Below are 17,132 nucleotides of genomic sequence, written 5' to 3' on the forward strand. Positions count from 1 at the left end.
CCACTTCACATAATTATTCGGGGCTTTCAGAGAGAAAACAGTAATAATTATTTTTTCCCTTGTTTCCCACCCCCAGGCTTTCACTTGTAAGAGCACGTAAAACTGACTAGAAAGAGGAGCTAAATGGATAAAAGCATTCCTTTTGTACACAATTCACACTCAGCAAAAGCAAAACAACTCGAGCAGGAAGGAAACCCGGGTACAACAAACAAATATAGCAACCTAGGTGAAAAACAATCTTGTCTAATTGCCCTGAAAAGTTGCCATTATGCTGATGGCTTCACCAGTTTAAAAAAAAAAAAAAAAAAAAAAAAAAAAGTTGGAAAACTTCACTCTGAGTTTTGGCAGCATCTTTGCATCCCAGAAAAATAAATTCAAAGGCAAAAAGCGAGAACAGAAGGAATCAGCATATCAAGACTTCGGGCCTCATGCAGGGATGATCATTGATTCTGTACGTGCCCCACTTTACGCTAGTTTCAGATTCAGAATGAAGCACTTTGCCTTGTTTACAAATAGAAGTACCATCTCCCAGACTCTCACTACTTCTGTTTTGCTTGGCAAATACAACTTGGAACACAAACAGTTCAGGTCTTTCCCTTTTCCAGAAAACTTAATAAAGGATATCACCTTGTACATGGTGTGTCTAAAACCGGCGGGACAACGCTACACATCCCCTGGTTTTAGAGGAATATTTGCCTTTTTAAATAAGGCAGCACAGGACATGAAGGAAGTCTTCTGAGTCAGTAATTTAGGCTGTCCTGTGAGTGCTGGAGGAGATGGGGATGGCTGATCTGTGCTTTGATTTAGAAATAAACACTACATCACTTCCTCCTCAAATGAGACTGACTCCTTCCCCCCAGCCCAAATGCATATTTGCACTGGCTTAAGTCATTAAAAGGTCTAAAAAGTTTATTTCCTTTTCTTTGTTTTAAGCTTGCCAGACTTCTCACAGGTGAAATACCACCGGAAAAGCAAGATAAGGTTTCCTAAATATTTACAGATTTGCCCAAACTCAGCAGAGAGGAAAAAAAAAAATAAAAATGACTACTCACATAAGGTTTCCAGACTTCTTGCCTCCAAGAGGCCTGAAGAGCTCGGGTACCTGTCTGACTGCTGGTCTCTATTACTTTTGGAAACCATACAAGACCAACAGGATCTTGTCTAATGAGGGCAACACTACACTTGGTAGGACCCATCACAGCACCCTTAAACTCAAAGCCAAGCTTAGCTAAAACTCAAATAAAGCTTTTTTTTCTTGCCTTCATTATGGGCCATTCCTATCATGCATTTAGACAAACTCTTACTGCTAAATTTTCTATTTTTTATGCCACAAATACCTCTCTTTTCAATTAGAAAATGCAACTTGTTTTAGTGTCAGAGGCTTTAATTAAGCATAGTTTGTCTAGAACAGCTCCAGGGTTTATTTATTATTTATTAAAGAAAGGTTCGTTATTTATTGGGGAGGGGGAAGACACATCTGTTAGTTGCAACTTCACGGAATGAACCAGACAGCCCATCACTCAAACTGCTGTAGGATATGAGTGGATCACTAGCAGGGTCAGGAAAAATATACTTCTTTTCCGGATGTGTTACATAATGAGGATATTTTTGATACTTTCAAGTCTCCCTTGAAGCTGTGGCTGTTTCTGGTCACCATTGAAGGACAAGACATTGGGTTTAAGGGGAGGGGGAAATAATGGGGCTTAGTTTGGACTTTACTGCAGGAGTGCTCCCACATCACTGAGACAGGCACTGCAAAAGGGGCTGGGGGCACAGCAGGGACAGGCTGCTCAAGGGCTCCTCACTGACATTTCTCCTTCCCTCTGGCAGATCCAGCAGCAGAAGTGAGCATCAGTCCTGGTGCAAACAGACCAGTGTGCAGGCAGGAGTGCTCTGGGAAGTGGCAGGACATTCTGCAGACCAGCTCCTGCTGCAGGGACAAGCTCCTCTGTTGAACGGCTCTTTGAGGGCACAAGCTTATAAACCCAATGAGGGGTCTAAAAAGCCATGCTAAGTTATGTTTTTGCCTTTTTTTTTTTTAATTAAGAAAGTTTTAATTTTGCCCTCACCACTTCTGGGCTGAATTGGTTTGATCCAGAGAGGTAGTTATGCATAAGAGCAGCCACTTTATATTGAATTAGGGGATTTCTCATGCAACATATCTCACCAATTACAAGGCAGGGATGCAATTCTATGATTTATAATACATTATACTGTTAAATAATATAACATTATAGATACAATTTGTACCTATCTCTCCATGGATTAGAGAGGTGGCACATGAAGAGTGGATCATTAAACAGCAGTGCAAGGCCAGGGGCCAAGCACTTCTGTTTAACAAGCTGCTCCAAGTACCACCCCTCTAATCCATGGAGAGAGAGAGAATAAACTGTTCCTGTATCCTGTTCTAAATCAGGTTCTTTGGGTGTGCTTTGGGGGGGTTTATAGAATAGTAGTAATAATAATAATTTCTGTTTAGGGGCATTGCTTTCCAGAGCTGAACTAGTTTAAGTCAAAGGAGCTTATGTTCCATAAAGGATCTGGAATTTACAGTCTGGACAGATTTGAGGGGAGAGGGGAATGACTCAGGCCATTCCAGCAGAAGCTCAAAGGCACACCTGGAGAAGACAGCCAGCTCCAAGCTGCCCCGAATGAACAGGCTGCAAATGACAGGAACAGCCCAGGGCAGCAGCTGCTCCATCAGGCAGGAATGCCCTGGGAGCACCCAGCTTGCAGAGCTCAAACCCCACCAGCAAGGCTCTGGGTGACACTAGAGCCTTCCTGGGTGGGGACAGCACGTTTCCAACGCTGGCATTCCCCAGCCCTGGCCAGCCCTGTAGCCATTCCTGGGTGAACATCAGGAAGCAGCTGCAGCTCAGCACACCGAGGTCTTTGGGAGGACAGAGTTGGCACAGTGCTATTTCAAGGCACTGGTGGCCATGTGTAGCAGCTGAAGGTGAGCTCTTTGACCTCCATCTCTTGTGTTTGTATTGCCTCTCCAGGGTCAATAAATGCAGATAGGAGCAGCAGGCTCGACAGACAATGTGCTGCTTTATAACACTCGCTCCGGGATTAGGCCTCCATGCCTTGGCTGCCAGGTTTATTAAACTCCATTACTGTCCCCTTAACAATGACAACACCTTTCCATAACAGTACAGTTGCTTGGCTCCTGAGGAGGGCAGCACAATGAGGGAGCCTGAAGATATAGGGACACCGTTAGGCTGCCTTATAGCCCCTAACTCATCATCTGACAAGGCATTGATTTCTATTGACAATTTCATTGTAATGTCAGAACATAACCTGAATTCATCTTTCATCTATTTCAGAAGTAAACAATGGCTATTGGAACAGCAAAGAAAAAAGACAGTGCTTAAAAATAAAAATAATAAAGACAATTTTTATTCCAGCTCTTCCTCAAAAAAACACAAGAGAAGCAAGACTGCTCAGCAGCTACATGGAGCAGGACAAACTATTAATAGAAAACACACGATTTGACAAATTTTATCACAGCTACAATTTGCAAATTATTCACAACTCTACTGTCACTCATTCAATTCTATTCAATTTATGAAGCTGTATTAAATTAGCATTATTCCACAGAAATTATTTCCAGACTCCAAAAAAATTTCCAGGTGATATTTACAGTATTAGCTGACAATTCACCTTCACCTCAGCCATAGTAAGGTGCCATTGCAGTCCCTCAGCTTAACAAACTGTGAAATACACAGGGATTGGGGGGATCCTCCAATGAGGCTTTCCACGCTGTCTATGTTTGAAAGAGGACATAAAAAGGAAAGGCTGGCAGGGCTTGGCATTGGCACTACATTACATTTCTATTAATAAAGAACAGCAATCAGCTCTGAAATTAATGTGGATCTGTTATCTCCTCACACACACAAAGAATTCATGTCTAGTGCAGTCACACGGACCACAGTGCAAATGATGGGGCCGAGCCACTCATTTTTCTGTTTCACTACCCCTGTGCCTTGGCTCTGGTCTGGTTCTGTGGGTTTTTTTCCTCAGAAAACCATGTGCAGACATGAAGGATAAAGATCTGTCAGCACAGTCCCTCTCTGTGTTTCTAGAGACTACACAGATGTATTTCATACGCCTCCAAAATGCAAATTGAAATTTGCTAATTTCTAGGTTTTGGCCACCTGTTGCACTTTACCACCCCTCTTTAATAGACACATGGTGCAAATTAAAAGTTTTACTGGACTGAAGGCTAAGACACTTCCAAAGTCCTCCACAAATATCAGACACACTTGGCAGACAGGAACACTGAGGTACAAATTTCCACACTATGGTGAAAGAGACCCTGGAGCCTTAAGAAAAGTGAAATAAAATAATGAAAACACACCTCTTCATTTCAGTTTCATGGGATTCAAATGATGTACAAAAATTCCCTAAGCAATTTTCCTGCAGCACAGCTCCCTAATGAGGCTGGGAAAACAGCTTTTCTCCACGCTCCCACAAATAGTAGTCAGGACAAGCAGAAAAGGTAAATTCAGTATTTCAGGGTGGAAACCATGCTAAAGATGACATGCTGCTGGTCATGGCTCTGCCACCAGCCTTTTCCAGTGACAGACCATCCCATGGCAAAATCCTAATTTTGAGACATTTGTTTGGGGTACTTACTTTTTCACCAATGGTTACTTGGGGTATTATTTCAAGTTATGTTCAAGTAGCTCCACACTGAATAAAGAGTACGGAAAACAACTAAAACTATCATTTGTCCTATGAAGTTCTGGCATAAATAGGATCTCAAAGTATTTAAGGATATTGTCTTGGGCTGCAAGAAAGCACAAGATAGAAATACTCTAAGTCTAGAGGAAAATAAAGTAAAATGAATAGTCATTACAAAAGAAGGTAACAAACACAGCACCTGAGGAGGCATGTACTGACGGGGAATTTGTATTCCTTTTAAAACATTATCCTATGTATCGTGTCTGTTGTGTGTTCCAGGGACACTGTCTCTCCAGCTGTGACCCATCGAGCTACTCCTAAGGAAAAGATAGAGTCATCCTGGAATATTGTCACATCCATCTCCCACAGGAGAAGAGACCTGACAGTGCCTGGACATCTTGGCAAAAAGAAGCAACAAAGAGCAGCCAGGAAGGAAAGTGGGGAAGAGCTGCACCTCCCAGGAGGGAAGAGATGAATCTGATAGACTCTCCCTCACACTCTTCTCCAGCCTCTGGGCCCAGCTGGACTCAGCATCTCAAGTGCTGTCCCCAGGAGGACAGGGGACGTGGGAAGCACGGCTGGCAGCGCCCCCGCCAGCAGCTCCCAGGGATCCCAGAACACCCTCGGGTTCGCAGACACCCAGAGCTTGCCAAATCATTTCAGCTCATCTCTAATTGTCAGCGATCTCTATTAGCTCCATAGTGTGGCTTTGACATAAGGAAGAACAGAAGGGTTGTTACTGGCTAGTGAGAGGAGAGGAGCTTCTGGTCCAAGGAAGAAAAGCATCTTCCATGGCAGAAGGAAAAAAAAAAAAAAAATCTTTTTTTCCTTCTCACATAGGCTAAACTATATGAAAGACAAAGGGACTATGCAATGGATGTCCATCAGCCTAAGCTTGCCCTATTAGCACACTAAAAAACCAAACAAAAAACCAAAAACAAACAAACAAAAAGGAAAAATGGGCTTTGTAGCTTGTCTCTCAGTCTTAATCAGTAAGAGATCTGTTTTGTAATTGTTTCCAAAAGGAAGAAAAACAGCACTACATGCACCAGTCCCAGTACGGCATGACTCCATTTGAGTCCTCAGCTCCGGGAGGCGGCTGGTTTGGCAGTGGCAGCTCCTTCTCCAGAGCACTTCCCTCTCAAATGACTGCTCCTTGAGACCCACAGCCATGGTGCAACTCTCCCCATGCCAGCTGAAGCTAAAAATTTATGTAGATGGAAAGTAAAGGGAGAAGGGAAATAAGAGTCTTGACTACGCTGAGACCATGGTTTCTCAGATTACACCAAAATTCTGATCTTTCCATATTATTTCCCTGAACAACAGCCCAAGTTAATAGGACCTAAAAATACCCCAAACACATTTTTGGTTTTGCAAACAGTATTTCATTCATGCATGCCTGCCTGGTGATGCATCGTCACAATTGTAATGAGATAGCTGTCAGCCCTGGAAGGGTGTATTGCTTCCTGCACTTGGAATGCTAAAGAGGGACTGAAGCCATAGAGGAGGCTAACATGAGTTTCACTATATAGAAATGAGAAGGGAATTAAGTCAGGCCTGGAGCTAGATAATCCCCGAGTCCAGGGCCACAGCCACATCTGCTTTAAACTTAAGTTTTTTGCCCAACACAAACAGCAAAAGCATCACTGAGATGCCAGGAGCAGGCTCAGCTAGGTGTTGGATCCTGGGCTGGAGTCAGGTGGCACCTGCATCCCCCCACAGTGCCTGGGGATGAGATGTGCCAGAAACGGGGAACATAAAGCAGCCCTAAATTAAAGTGCTTCCAACACAAGGCAATTACACTACATAATGTTTACTTATCTTATACACACTCAGAGGGAAGATAAATGTCTAGTAAAAACCACAATCCACTATTAAGTAGCTATAAAATACTTCGCTGTCTTCCCATTTCAAAAGCTCCCATAGTATAAATAGTGGTCAAAAGTTCAGTGAACTGTCTTGTAGTCTGGTGCTCCATTCAAACCATGCTATTTCCAGAGAGTCTCCTGACACCGTATCTAATTTCCAAAATGAATATGCTTTAATTTTCCTTCTTCATGCATTGTGCTTTTTCCTCATTTAAAACAGCAACAGCCTCTGGCAGTAAAGGACATCACATTTCCGTGTGAGATGAAGCTTTTTTCCCCTGATATGCAGGAGAAAGGCATGGGTCAAGGGAGAAAAAAATGTATGCAAAAAACATCACACCCCACTGACCCCAGTATATTTTACATTACAATTTTGCCATTTTCAATATAGGTTCATTTTGCAGTGGACCACATCAGCCATATTTCATGATTTACTCAAAAAAAAAAAAAAAATCAGTACCTGGAGCATTGTCTGCACAGGGTCCTAATGCAATATATGGATTGTCTTATTAATGTGTAGTGTAGCTTGCAGAGAACACAGAGGCATGCAGGGAATACTTATGGATGCCAGGGAGGCAGCACGAGTGTTCTGCTGGGGATGTGCAGTACATTCAATTATCTCTGCAGGTAACACACAAGTGCATTTTGATGACTTAAAACCCAGCCTACCACATGCTGCAGGTGAACCCTGGTGGAATCAGGGAGGTTTTCCATGTAGGATCTCCTCCCCCGAGCCATTAAAGTCCCCAAAATGGGGTACATGACATAGGTTCACCCATTTAAGCTGGGGCCGTCATACTTTGAGTAGGCAGCAAAAGAAGCTTTATCCCCTGGCAGACATTAAAAGGCTTCCTTCCACCTCTAGCAGAAGGCAGAGATAATTAATTAATCCACAGACAGATTGGAAAAGCCCAGAAGGTTCTGGAAGCTCCTCATGACTTCACCCTTTAGCCTTAAGTGTTTAAATGAGGCCCAGCTGTGCCTCATTAACACTGCCCAGACTCTCTGAAACTCCAGCAGGTGAGAAAAAAGATGCACCTTTTGTTCTCCCAACCCTCCTCTAAGACCAGGAAAGGGATGAAGTGGAAGCTTGGGCAATCCCTATTTTAACCAGGGGTAAAATCCCCACACTCAGTAGGAACATTGTCTGACTAAAGGCCATAACAATTCTGACTCCACATACTGCCAGGATCACAATGCTCACAGGGCTAGCAAATCTGACCATTACCAACAAAATAACCATCTGCTACTTTGACAGAAAATCAAAGAAGTACCAATTTCCATAAAATCTTCATCCTCACCACAGATGACTAGCTAAGGGAATGCTCACAAGAGAAGCCATACATGTATACAGGTGTCTAAACATGTCAACAAAGCAGAACCATGGAACTGGGCATAAATACAGATGGGGAGAGGGCTTAAAAGAGAAAACAATTAAGAATTACACCACAGGAAATCATCACCTTTCACATCTCAAGCAGCTACTCCACCTTACAACTGCCATAGAAAGGAGCGACTTCAGGTCCTCCAACCATCAAACTTTCTCTGCTCATCACCTCAAAGAAACCTGGAGCATTATTGTGCTAGAAATCTGTAAAACTTTAGGAATAACAGAAAAACCTACCTGAAGCTCAGTGCAGCCCAAGGAGCTGGAGGGAGCTGCTCTGAGGGAACACGGAGCAGCACACACTAAAATGGACTGTAGCTACAGCAAGGTGAAGCTAAAACCACACTCCACAGGTGTTTGGGTTAACACACTAATTAACTCCCTGAAGCTCATTGGCTGCAATTGCTCTGCCTCCACACCCTGCCAGGAGCCCTGCCTCAGCACACCCTAATTCTGGTGTGGAGCTGCTTTTGGGGTAGATTTCAAAGTCCTGGCCAGGGCACTAATGGAGAAGATTTCATTTAATCAGAGGTGGCTGGGAGCCCTTAGATCTTGGGGACAGAGGTGGGGACAGCCTGCTGAAAATGCCTCTAAATGCAATTGCAAGAGCAGCACTTTTTTGTGTTATTTTAAGCAGAAAGGGTAAAGCATGCAATATTTTCTTCAGGTGTTAGCACTCTTAAATGTCACAGAGAAGCATCCTGTAGCCTGGCAAGTTGTGGACTCGAGGCTCAACAGGTTTGCTTGCTTATTGTCAGCATTTACCTGAACTGGTTTTTAATAAAAGCCTTTGAAGCAAGAAAATCTCCTGCCTGAGATGAGGTGTTGGGAGCCCGAGTGGAGGCCCCTGAGAGTTGCTGAGCTACTTAGTGGCAGTCACTTGCATCCCTGATATATCCCATTCCTTCATAATTGTAAATCCCCTCGGTGCTGCTCTGCACAGGACCAGCTTTCCTGTCAGCAGTTATTGGATGGGAACTGATGCTGGTGTTTACACATCCACCATCACAGATCACAACAATTTCAGTATCTGCCTGGCAAACATTGCTGTGTTTTAAGTGGCCAGTTTGAGCCAGCAAGATGTACTGGAGAGCAGAACTTGGGCCTTTCTACATTCATCCAGGGCTTTGAACTTATCAAAATGAACCTTGATTCCAAATAATAATAATAATATTAGTAGTAGTAGTAGAAATAATAATAATAATGTTGCCTTTGGCTTCAGAGCACCAGTTACATCAAGGTACTGATTATTGAAAGTTTAACTGCTAATGGCAAGCTGTTTTGAAAAGGGAAAAGTCTGAAGGCAAATTATGAGGGAAAGAATATATATTAATAATTTTTAAAGTCGTCCTGTCTCAGGCATTATTTTCCTTTCTTTCACTATTCATGATGAGTTTTTTTTTGCTTCAAGGCCAAGTGAATTCATAGGGCCTGACCCATCCAAACACAACTACAACTCTGAACAATGCAGCCCAGCTGAGTCTATAGATAAAAGAAGAGCCCAAATGGAAAGAAAGAATGAAAAAGATAATTTAAAACAGTGGATTTAAACACACACATGAAAGTATAACCTTCCTGCTAATGAGTTCTTTTCCCTATACCCTGTCCACTCTGTTGCCATCCCATCGACCCTGGTGAAGGATCTGTGGAATGGGAGTGCCAATAAGGAATTTACCCCATTTCTCTGCCCCTGCCTCCCTGCACTTTAAAGCCAAGGGAAGACCTCTGACCTTTTCTTTTTTAGCTTAATTCCAGAGCTAATGGAAACTCAGTAGTTTCACTTGTAACTTGAATAACCTGCACAGCATTTTGTTGCTGTGGGGCATAAGCAGACCCTGGGAAGAACTGAGCCTAGAGCCTTTTATGGTTCTCTCTGTTGAGAAATTGAAGAGCTTGGAGGGAAAATCTCAATCCAGAGGAAGGATTTTTCCCCCCAAAGTTCTCCTGGGGAAGGTTTTCCCACACTGGGTGTGCAGAGCACTGGGGTTGCTGCAGGGAGATTCACACATTTGGACACAGAGGGACATCACGTTTGTGGCAACTTCCTCTTGCCAGGAATGGGAGGGCCAGAAAGAAGCTTTGAGAGCAGAAGCAATGACAATTCCTAGACCTGTGTTCTCCACCTCCAGTAATTCTCAGCATCCCCAAGTAGCCCCATGTATTGAAGAAAAACATCCATTCAGAATTCCCTTTGCTTCAGGGCAAAAGAACCCAAAAAACCATTACTTCGGTTTATCTGTATTTGTAACCATGTTCATTGGAAGACAGGAGCTTGCTGTGGAATATCTCTGGCAACCTTGAAGGCAACTGATATACTTTTCCCACTCTGGAATAAACTCAGCAACATGAATCCTGCCTCAGACTCCACAGATGTGTGCATCTGCTGAAGAGGTTCTTAATAATTAATATAATTGTACAAGCCCCTAGATATAAAAATACACAGACGGAGCTTCACATTTTGCCTGCTTCTCTGTAACAAATACCCAAACTGAAACAAATTTAACAAGATACATTACACAAGTCTGAAGACAGAAGTTGTATGAAAATTTTAACTCTCTTCAGCAAGAAAGCACTTCTATTTCCAGTAACGCTGGCAGCATATACTGTAGCTAGGCAGCCACATTTATTTTCAATTACCATTTTTGCCTTTTTATACAGCATAATGAAATGCCTGGTAAATTATACATTTTTGTAAAACACAAACTTGTCTCTTTATTTGCAGCTCAAGTCTTGCAATATCATTTTGTCTGCATTAGTTCTAAGTCTTTATGAGAGGCAAATTACTTTTCTTAACTGTAACATGTAGAGTGTGATATGTTACTCGCCAATCCTGGCTGAGACACAGCCTGCTGCAAAATGACCATGGCTAAGGCTCAGACCTTTGGACAAAAGGGGGAAAATCCCTAGCATTCTCCTTGCTAAAACATCGTCCACACTCACTCCAGCTTCGATACCTAAGATTTTCAATCCTCACCTCCTGCTAAACAAAAGCATGTTTTTATGAGGAGAAAAAGAAAAAGCATACAGTTGCTTCTCCCAGGCTCTTTTTAGAACGATACTCTCCTGGCAGATGGATTTCAATATGCCGTCTCCCAAACCTTAAGCATCTCTGAAAATACAAAGTTCACTTATACCAATGGGCCATATATATCTACACCTCTCGATTCCCTGTCTCTTTAACTGGCACTTTGAACTAGTGAGCACCTCTTTAATCTTGCCCCATTATCATCCTAATAGCACCTCCCTATATTCATAAATGTCTAGCAAGACTTTCAGCTATTTGGTATGAAGAAGAAATATCCAGCTAAATTGAGAAGATTACCACATCACCACATAAATCAGTGACAGGCCGCGTGTTATTACAGTTGATTTTTGTTGACAGTTGGCTGTAGGCAGTTGTGTTTCGAATGCCTTTTTTCTCTGGGAAATTAAACAAAATTCCATGCAAAATGCAGCCCTCCAGTTCAAAAACTGTAAATCCAAAATTAGCATTTCATACTTTAAAAGGTAGCACAGCACAATTTTCCATTGAAAGGTCTGTACAGTTGTCACAAATGGGTGCTTCACACATGACACTAATGCTACCGATGCCTTTTAAGAAAGCCACCTTTCTCTGATATTATTTTCTTCTCCTAATAATCTGCATACACTATAGTTCATCCCTATGGAAAAGAAAGAGAGCTCACTTACTTATCTCTCATATGGGTGCATTATGCTTTCAGCAATTCAGACAGATAGGCTGGGTGGGAGGGGGGCACATTGCTGAAGCCTCTGTGGGAAGGAATCGTGGCCAGCAAAAGGTTAATCTTCCCTCTCCAAGTCCCTCCTTCTGTCTTGGCATAACCTGGAGAGCAAAGAAAATGCCAGACTTACAAAATGAAAAGACACACCGGCACTAAACTGTTCCTGCTGCGTCGTGTGGCACTTCGCACACAGGGCCACGCATGACCTAATTAACAAAAAGCCGTCGCTGAAAGTCAGGGAAGCAGCTTGGGTGACACCAGAGAGGACCAGAATTTGCGAAGGAGTGTCTGCTTCCAGCAGCTGCTGATCTGCCAGTTCTGGCTCAGAGAGTGCCCGCTGCTAAGCCAATTTTTAGGGACCGTGGTGTCAGCAAGTTGATTGAGCAGCAGTAGTCGAGACGGAGTGCCTTCCCCTTCTCCAGACAGATCCTGGGGGCACTGGCTTTGTCTTGGGCAGTACATTGGAGAAATCACCACCACAAGAAGTTCACATTTTTGGCTATGTATATACATATATATAAAACAGGGAATTGAAGCAGAGAACTGCTCTGCCTACTCCTGAGTATAGGGACAGACGTGTAATGCAGTTTGTCAGCCAAAAGATGTTACATATTCTTCACACAAACACTTTGCTGGCAGCTCACTGGCTTCTGGCCACACAATCCAACATCCCCTGGTCAGAAGTGCTGGGCTGAAAACCACCTCACCAGCCAATTGCATCTGCTTCATTCTCCCCCAGTGTTCAAGGGCAGGGGTGTGATGGCCCGTGTTAAGGATCACCCCTTCTCCCAGCCCTGTCCTCAGAGGGGAGCCAAGGATGGAGAGCCCACCTGCTGACCTCTGAGCTGGGTAATTCCGCTGCTTGTCACTGAGAGGAAAGTGTGTTCACAGTAGCCAGAGCCAATAAAATTAAGCATTTCAGACAATATTGAAATGGTTTAATCTGTATTCACCATCAGGCATTTTAAACAGCTGCCTCGCTCTCATTTGCTCATGGCTGGGTCAAGGTTTAGTTTTTACAGCCTGTGCCAAACCTTTCCCTGGTGTAACTCTGCTGACAGAACAGGACAAGATGTCCATGGGAGCCTGGTCCCAGTCACATGTGGTGTGTCACCCATACAAAAAAGGTCTTGACCTTCTGCTAGAGGTTGGATTTGCACCTGATTACAGGCAAAGTCAAAATCAATGGAGTCAAATAATCACAGTGAGATACTGGTTGCTTACCAGTTGCCCTGCTGGGGAAAAAGTACTCAGCCAAGAAGGACAGAAAATGGCAGCAGCAGAGAACACAGTGAATATGATGGAGCAATCCTGTGTTCCCTGTTGAGGAGAGATTGGAAACAGGACAAAACTTTGCTGTTGAGTGAGCTGCAGCCTTCAGAGAGTGATTGAATGATTTAAGGTAGTGCTTGTTCAATGCTGGAAATATTTATATTAAGATCTGTAGGGAATATCATAAAAAGGGTTATGCCACTAATACTTTCTCTTCTAACTCTATGTGCACATTTAATATCTTAGTATCTGTTTCCCAATGAATACTTCTTACAAATTTTTGAAACACACAATCAATGACCTCCCATTTCTGCTTGGGACCAGACCAGCTCCTCAGGAAAACTAGGCAGTGAGGAGATACAGACCAAACTGGCAGTGTGAAAGAGCATGGTCCACAGGAGATACAAGAGCCCCACCAAAAAATGCTCAACATGAACACAAAGCAGCAAAACCCAAAGCAGGTTTTAAACACAAAGCTGCCCATTCTGATAAAGATGAGGAACCAGTACATGATCACTGGGGAGAGGAAGCTGAGCTGAAGGAGACAGTGTTGCCAAGAATGGTGCTTCAGACAATGTGTGATGAGGGCTCTGATTGTGATCCACAGGTGACTCTGTATGCACAATGAAGCATTTTGTGCCACATGAAAAGCCTGAGATGTGTGGTAGCTCTCTGTGCTACAGACATGAGACAAGTTGTTCACTCCAAGGTACAGAAGAACCCTCCTCCAGGGATGTGCTCGTGCAAGGACAGGGAAAGGCTGATAAGAGGAGGGAGTTGGGGAGCCCAGGTGTCACCTCAGCCCAACCAGAGGAAGGCATCAGTGTGCCAGGGGCTAATGAAGGATACACAAGGGCTTTGCTTGAGGAGGAGCCCAGCAACAAAGCCAGACTGTGGCAAAGCTGATGTTGTGCCAAGGCATCAAACAGGTTTTCAGGATGACCAACAAACTTGCCCAAAGAACATGTATGTCAGCAGCAGAAATTATCCTTCAACAGAGGAGATGAGGCAATCTGGGGTGCTGACAGTGGGAGCAGGGGGAGCCTGACCCACAGCCATGGCAGAGCAGGTTGCTCCAGAGAGCCTACACAGTGCTGGAAATTGAAAGCCTTCTCACGCTGTTCCCTGACATGCAGTTCTTTGAGGTGCTCGTATTTCCAAAGCTTCTGGGTTTGGCAGCACTACAGACATTGTGTAAAGGGGAGAGCCTCTGGGTTTACTGTTTCAGTGAATGTAAAGAGTGCAAGCCACCCCTTCACTCCCCTGGCATCCTTTTCTGCACAGCCTAGGTGTTTGCATCTTAACAGCAATTTTTGTACTGAACCCAGCAAGATGCAGTGAGATCCCAGTGTTTGTTTCGCAGAGATATCCGGCTTTGAGGGTAAGATCACATTCAGCTTTGGATTGTAAGCCCAGGGATGTCACAAAAATAAGTCAATTACTCCACAAATGAGGGAAAATACTCTACAAATTTTAGCTGAACTAAGGAGAGAAGATAAATGAATCTGTAAATCATCAAATGGTGTGTCAGTTTGTAACTATTATCATGCAAGTAATATTATGTTAGTTGAGCAAGATAATTTTTGTGTGTTTTGGGATTTCGTAGTTTGCATCTTTCTGCCTACAGATTTAGAATTCCAAGGCAGGTATTTTTTTTTTTTACCCTCATGTCCCATAAAGAAAAAGAAATGTTGAATATAAAATCTGACAGGAAGTTTTTCCTTTCGTAGTTCATGTGTTTGTTTAGAAAACGCAGTTCAAATACTGTTCTTTACTTTGTTCTAACAAGTTATGAGTAATACATGTTTGTTCACATGACAAAGGCTGTGCTTGTGACAGTAGCCTTGGAACAATATCAGGTGGCTATTGCTTACAGGACAGGAGTCCTGTGGTGTCTCCCAACTCCAAGCTCATCCGTGTTAGGAGCTGAAGCTGGATTTAACTTCTGACCAAATCACAGAGGTGTGCAGGCTTCATGCAATGCCTTGAGTTGGGGTGCCCAGAAAACTCTTTAGGAACAAATAAGTTTATAAAATATCCTAGGAGATATATGAGAATTGGAGCTGAAATTTAGTATTTTCTAACTGCTCTCACCCTTCCCCCTGGGACAGCTGCTGATCTTTGATCACTTGCCTCATTTACAAATGCTGTCATCTCACCATTCTCTTTCTAGTCCGTATCATTAATACAAATCTGGAAACAATGGCTTTCTCCCTGCTAAAACATTGCAACATCCCACTATTTGTTTCCTCTTCTAAAACAGATCATTCATTATAACCCATATCCCCCAAAGAATTTTATCACTTGAAACCTGTTTGCAGTGAATCTAAAGTAGCTGGGAAATCATCTCCTCAGAAATTCCTGCATACGCTGGAGCCGACTTCTCCTGGAAGCCCAATAAAGTGTGGAGTCCCTCTGCAGGCAATATTCATTTTTCTTCTTTCTGATACAGTCTCCAGCAGTAACCCCTGCAGCTGTGCATGATCCATTTTTAAATTTTTTTTCTGCTGAAATTCGCTGCTCAGCTCTGTTAGCTCTTGTACCCACTTCATCCCAGAGAGTTGGGATAATTGCCTCCTTGCTTCGGCATTCTACCAGCTCCATGCTTATCACAGAGGTCAGCTTTTCTTTTATCTCTCCTATAACCAAGTCATTATTTGCTGCTTTCTCTTGCAAGGGACAGGCTGCTGCTCCCTGACTCCTGCCCCATTCCACTTTTCCTGGTGTTTGTGCACCTCATTTTAATATTTCTCCCTAAAAGGACATCTCTACCTCTCAGTATTTGAATTTAGTATTTTGCTTTATAGTCCCTGGTCCCCAGCAGCAGCAGAGGCTTGGGTGAACACTGACCTGTGTGATGAGGTATCACCAAAACATTTACACCTGCAGTTCAAGAGTTGTGTGAGCAGGGAATTTCTCCAAAAATCTGGGCAGCCATTAAGACTACGGAAGGTTTTCTTTAATAAATTAAGTAGGAGTAACATGCTCACTGTTTTTTACCTGAGAAAGGTTATATGACCTAGTAATGTTAAAATACATTCAGGGTGAGGCTTGGGACTCAAATTGCTCAAATGTTGGTAGAAAAGAAAGGAGTGCTGAATATAAAACAAAACAATGCAGAAAATGTTCTACACTGTTAAGGGTGAAGGCAGCTATGGCTGTGCAAAATTTACCATCAGAGAGGCTTGGACCAAAGCTCCCTTTGAACTACTCACAGTCAAGAATAAACCCTAATGTCAGTATGTGAAAATTTGAAGTGCAGAAAAGGCAGCTATCCTTACAAGTCCCCAGACTACCTAAATACTATTGGAGACACTTTGAAACATATGCAGATGATCAAACTCTGACCTAACCTACAGAACTTTTTCTCAGGACATATAATTTTTTAAAATGACAGCAAATTCTGGACAACTGAGGAGTGGGTAATAAGGTCTGGAAAGCACAGGCAGAGCCAGGCTTACTAAAATCAGCCTTGAAATGTCGCTCACAAATTGTCACCAAAGCACTGTGAGAGGAGTGCAGACAGGGCAACTTTTGCAGAGATACCAATGACACTCATACTTCCAGGGGCTTTCAGAGGATGTTATGTACCCATTTCCCTGTTTGAAAATGTGCCTCTTCATGCAAAACAAGAGATCTTTGCATTTTTAAATAACCCTTGTTAAATCTCGCTCATGTAAAACCTCTCCTCCAGCACTCCACCAAGCACCAGTGGTGCTGTCTGAAAATACAGATGTTTTCTGGAAATATGGGTGTCTCCAGCTTTTCAGTCCATGTCAATGCAATACAGTTAAACTTCCTAATCAATGATAATTCAATGTAATATTGATGATGACGTTCACTGTGCATAGAGACATAAATCCCCAATTTTTTGCTGTTGTTTAATGCCATCATGAAGTTCAGACAAGCTGTACTGTCCCACACTTGGCACACCAGGATGAAGCCTGGCTTCATCCTGAGGCCACCAGAACAGCAGTAAAGTCCAGTCCCCACCTGCCACCAGCCGGCCCAGCAACCCTGAATCGCTTTATTTGCTTTCTTCCCCTCACAACATTTTCTGTTTAAATCTGAAGCTTTGTAAGACAGCAGATGTTTTCTTTCAATGGGGTGTGCACAGTTTCTGACATGGTGGGAGTCATGTCTCAGCCAGGACCTTGAGGTAGTGGGGTAAGAAAT

General features: G+C 43.2%; 1 long non-coding RNA gene across 1 annotated transcript in view; it reads right to left on the reverse strand.

The window, feature by feature from the left end:
• Positions 1-16,904, reverse strand: part of LOC110469085 (uncharacterized) — a 114,663-nt gene extending 97,759 nt beyond the window's left edge. The window contains exon 1 of the long non-coding RNA XR_014953948.1: positions 8,179-16,904. This is a non-coding gene — a long non-coding RNA (uncharacterized LOC110469085). The remainder of the gene's footprint in view (positions 1-8,178) is intronic.
• Between the last annotated feature and the right edge of the window lie 228 nt (positions 16,905-17,132).

Source organism: Lonchura striata, chromosome 3, assembly GCF_050655825.1.
Source record: "Lonchura striata isolate lonStrDom1 chromosome 3, ASM5065582v1, whole genome shotgun sequence".
Lineage (NCBI taxonomy): Eukaryota > Metazoa > Chordata > Aves > Passeriformes > Estrildidae > Lonchura > Lonchura striata.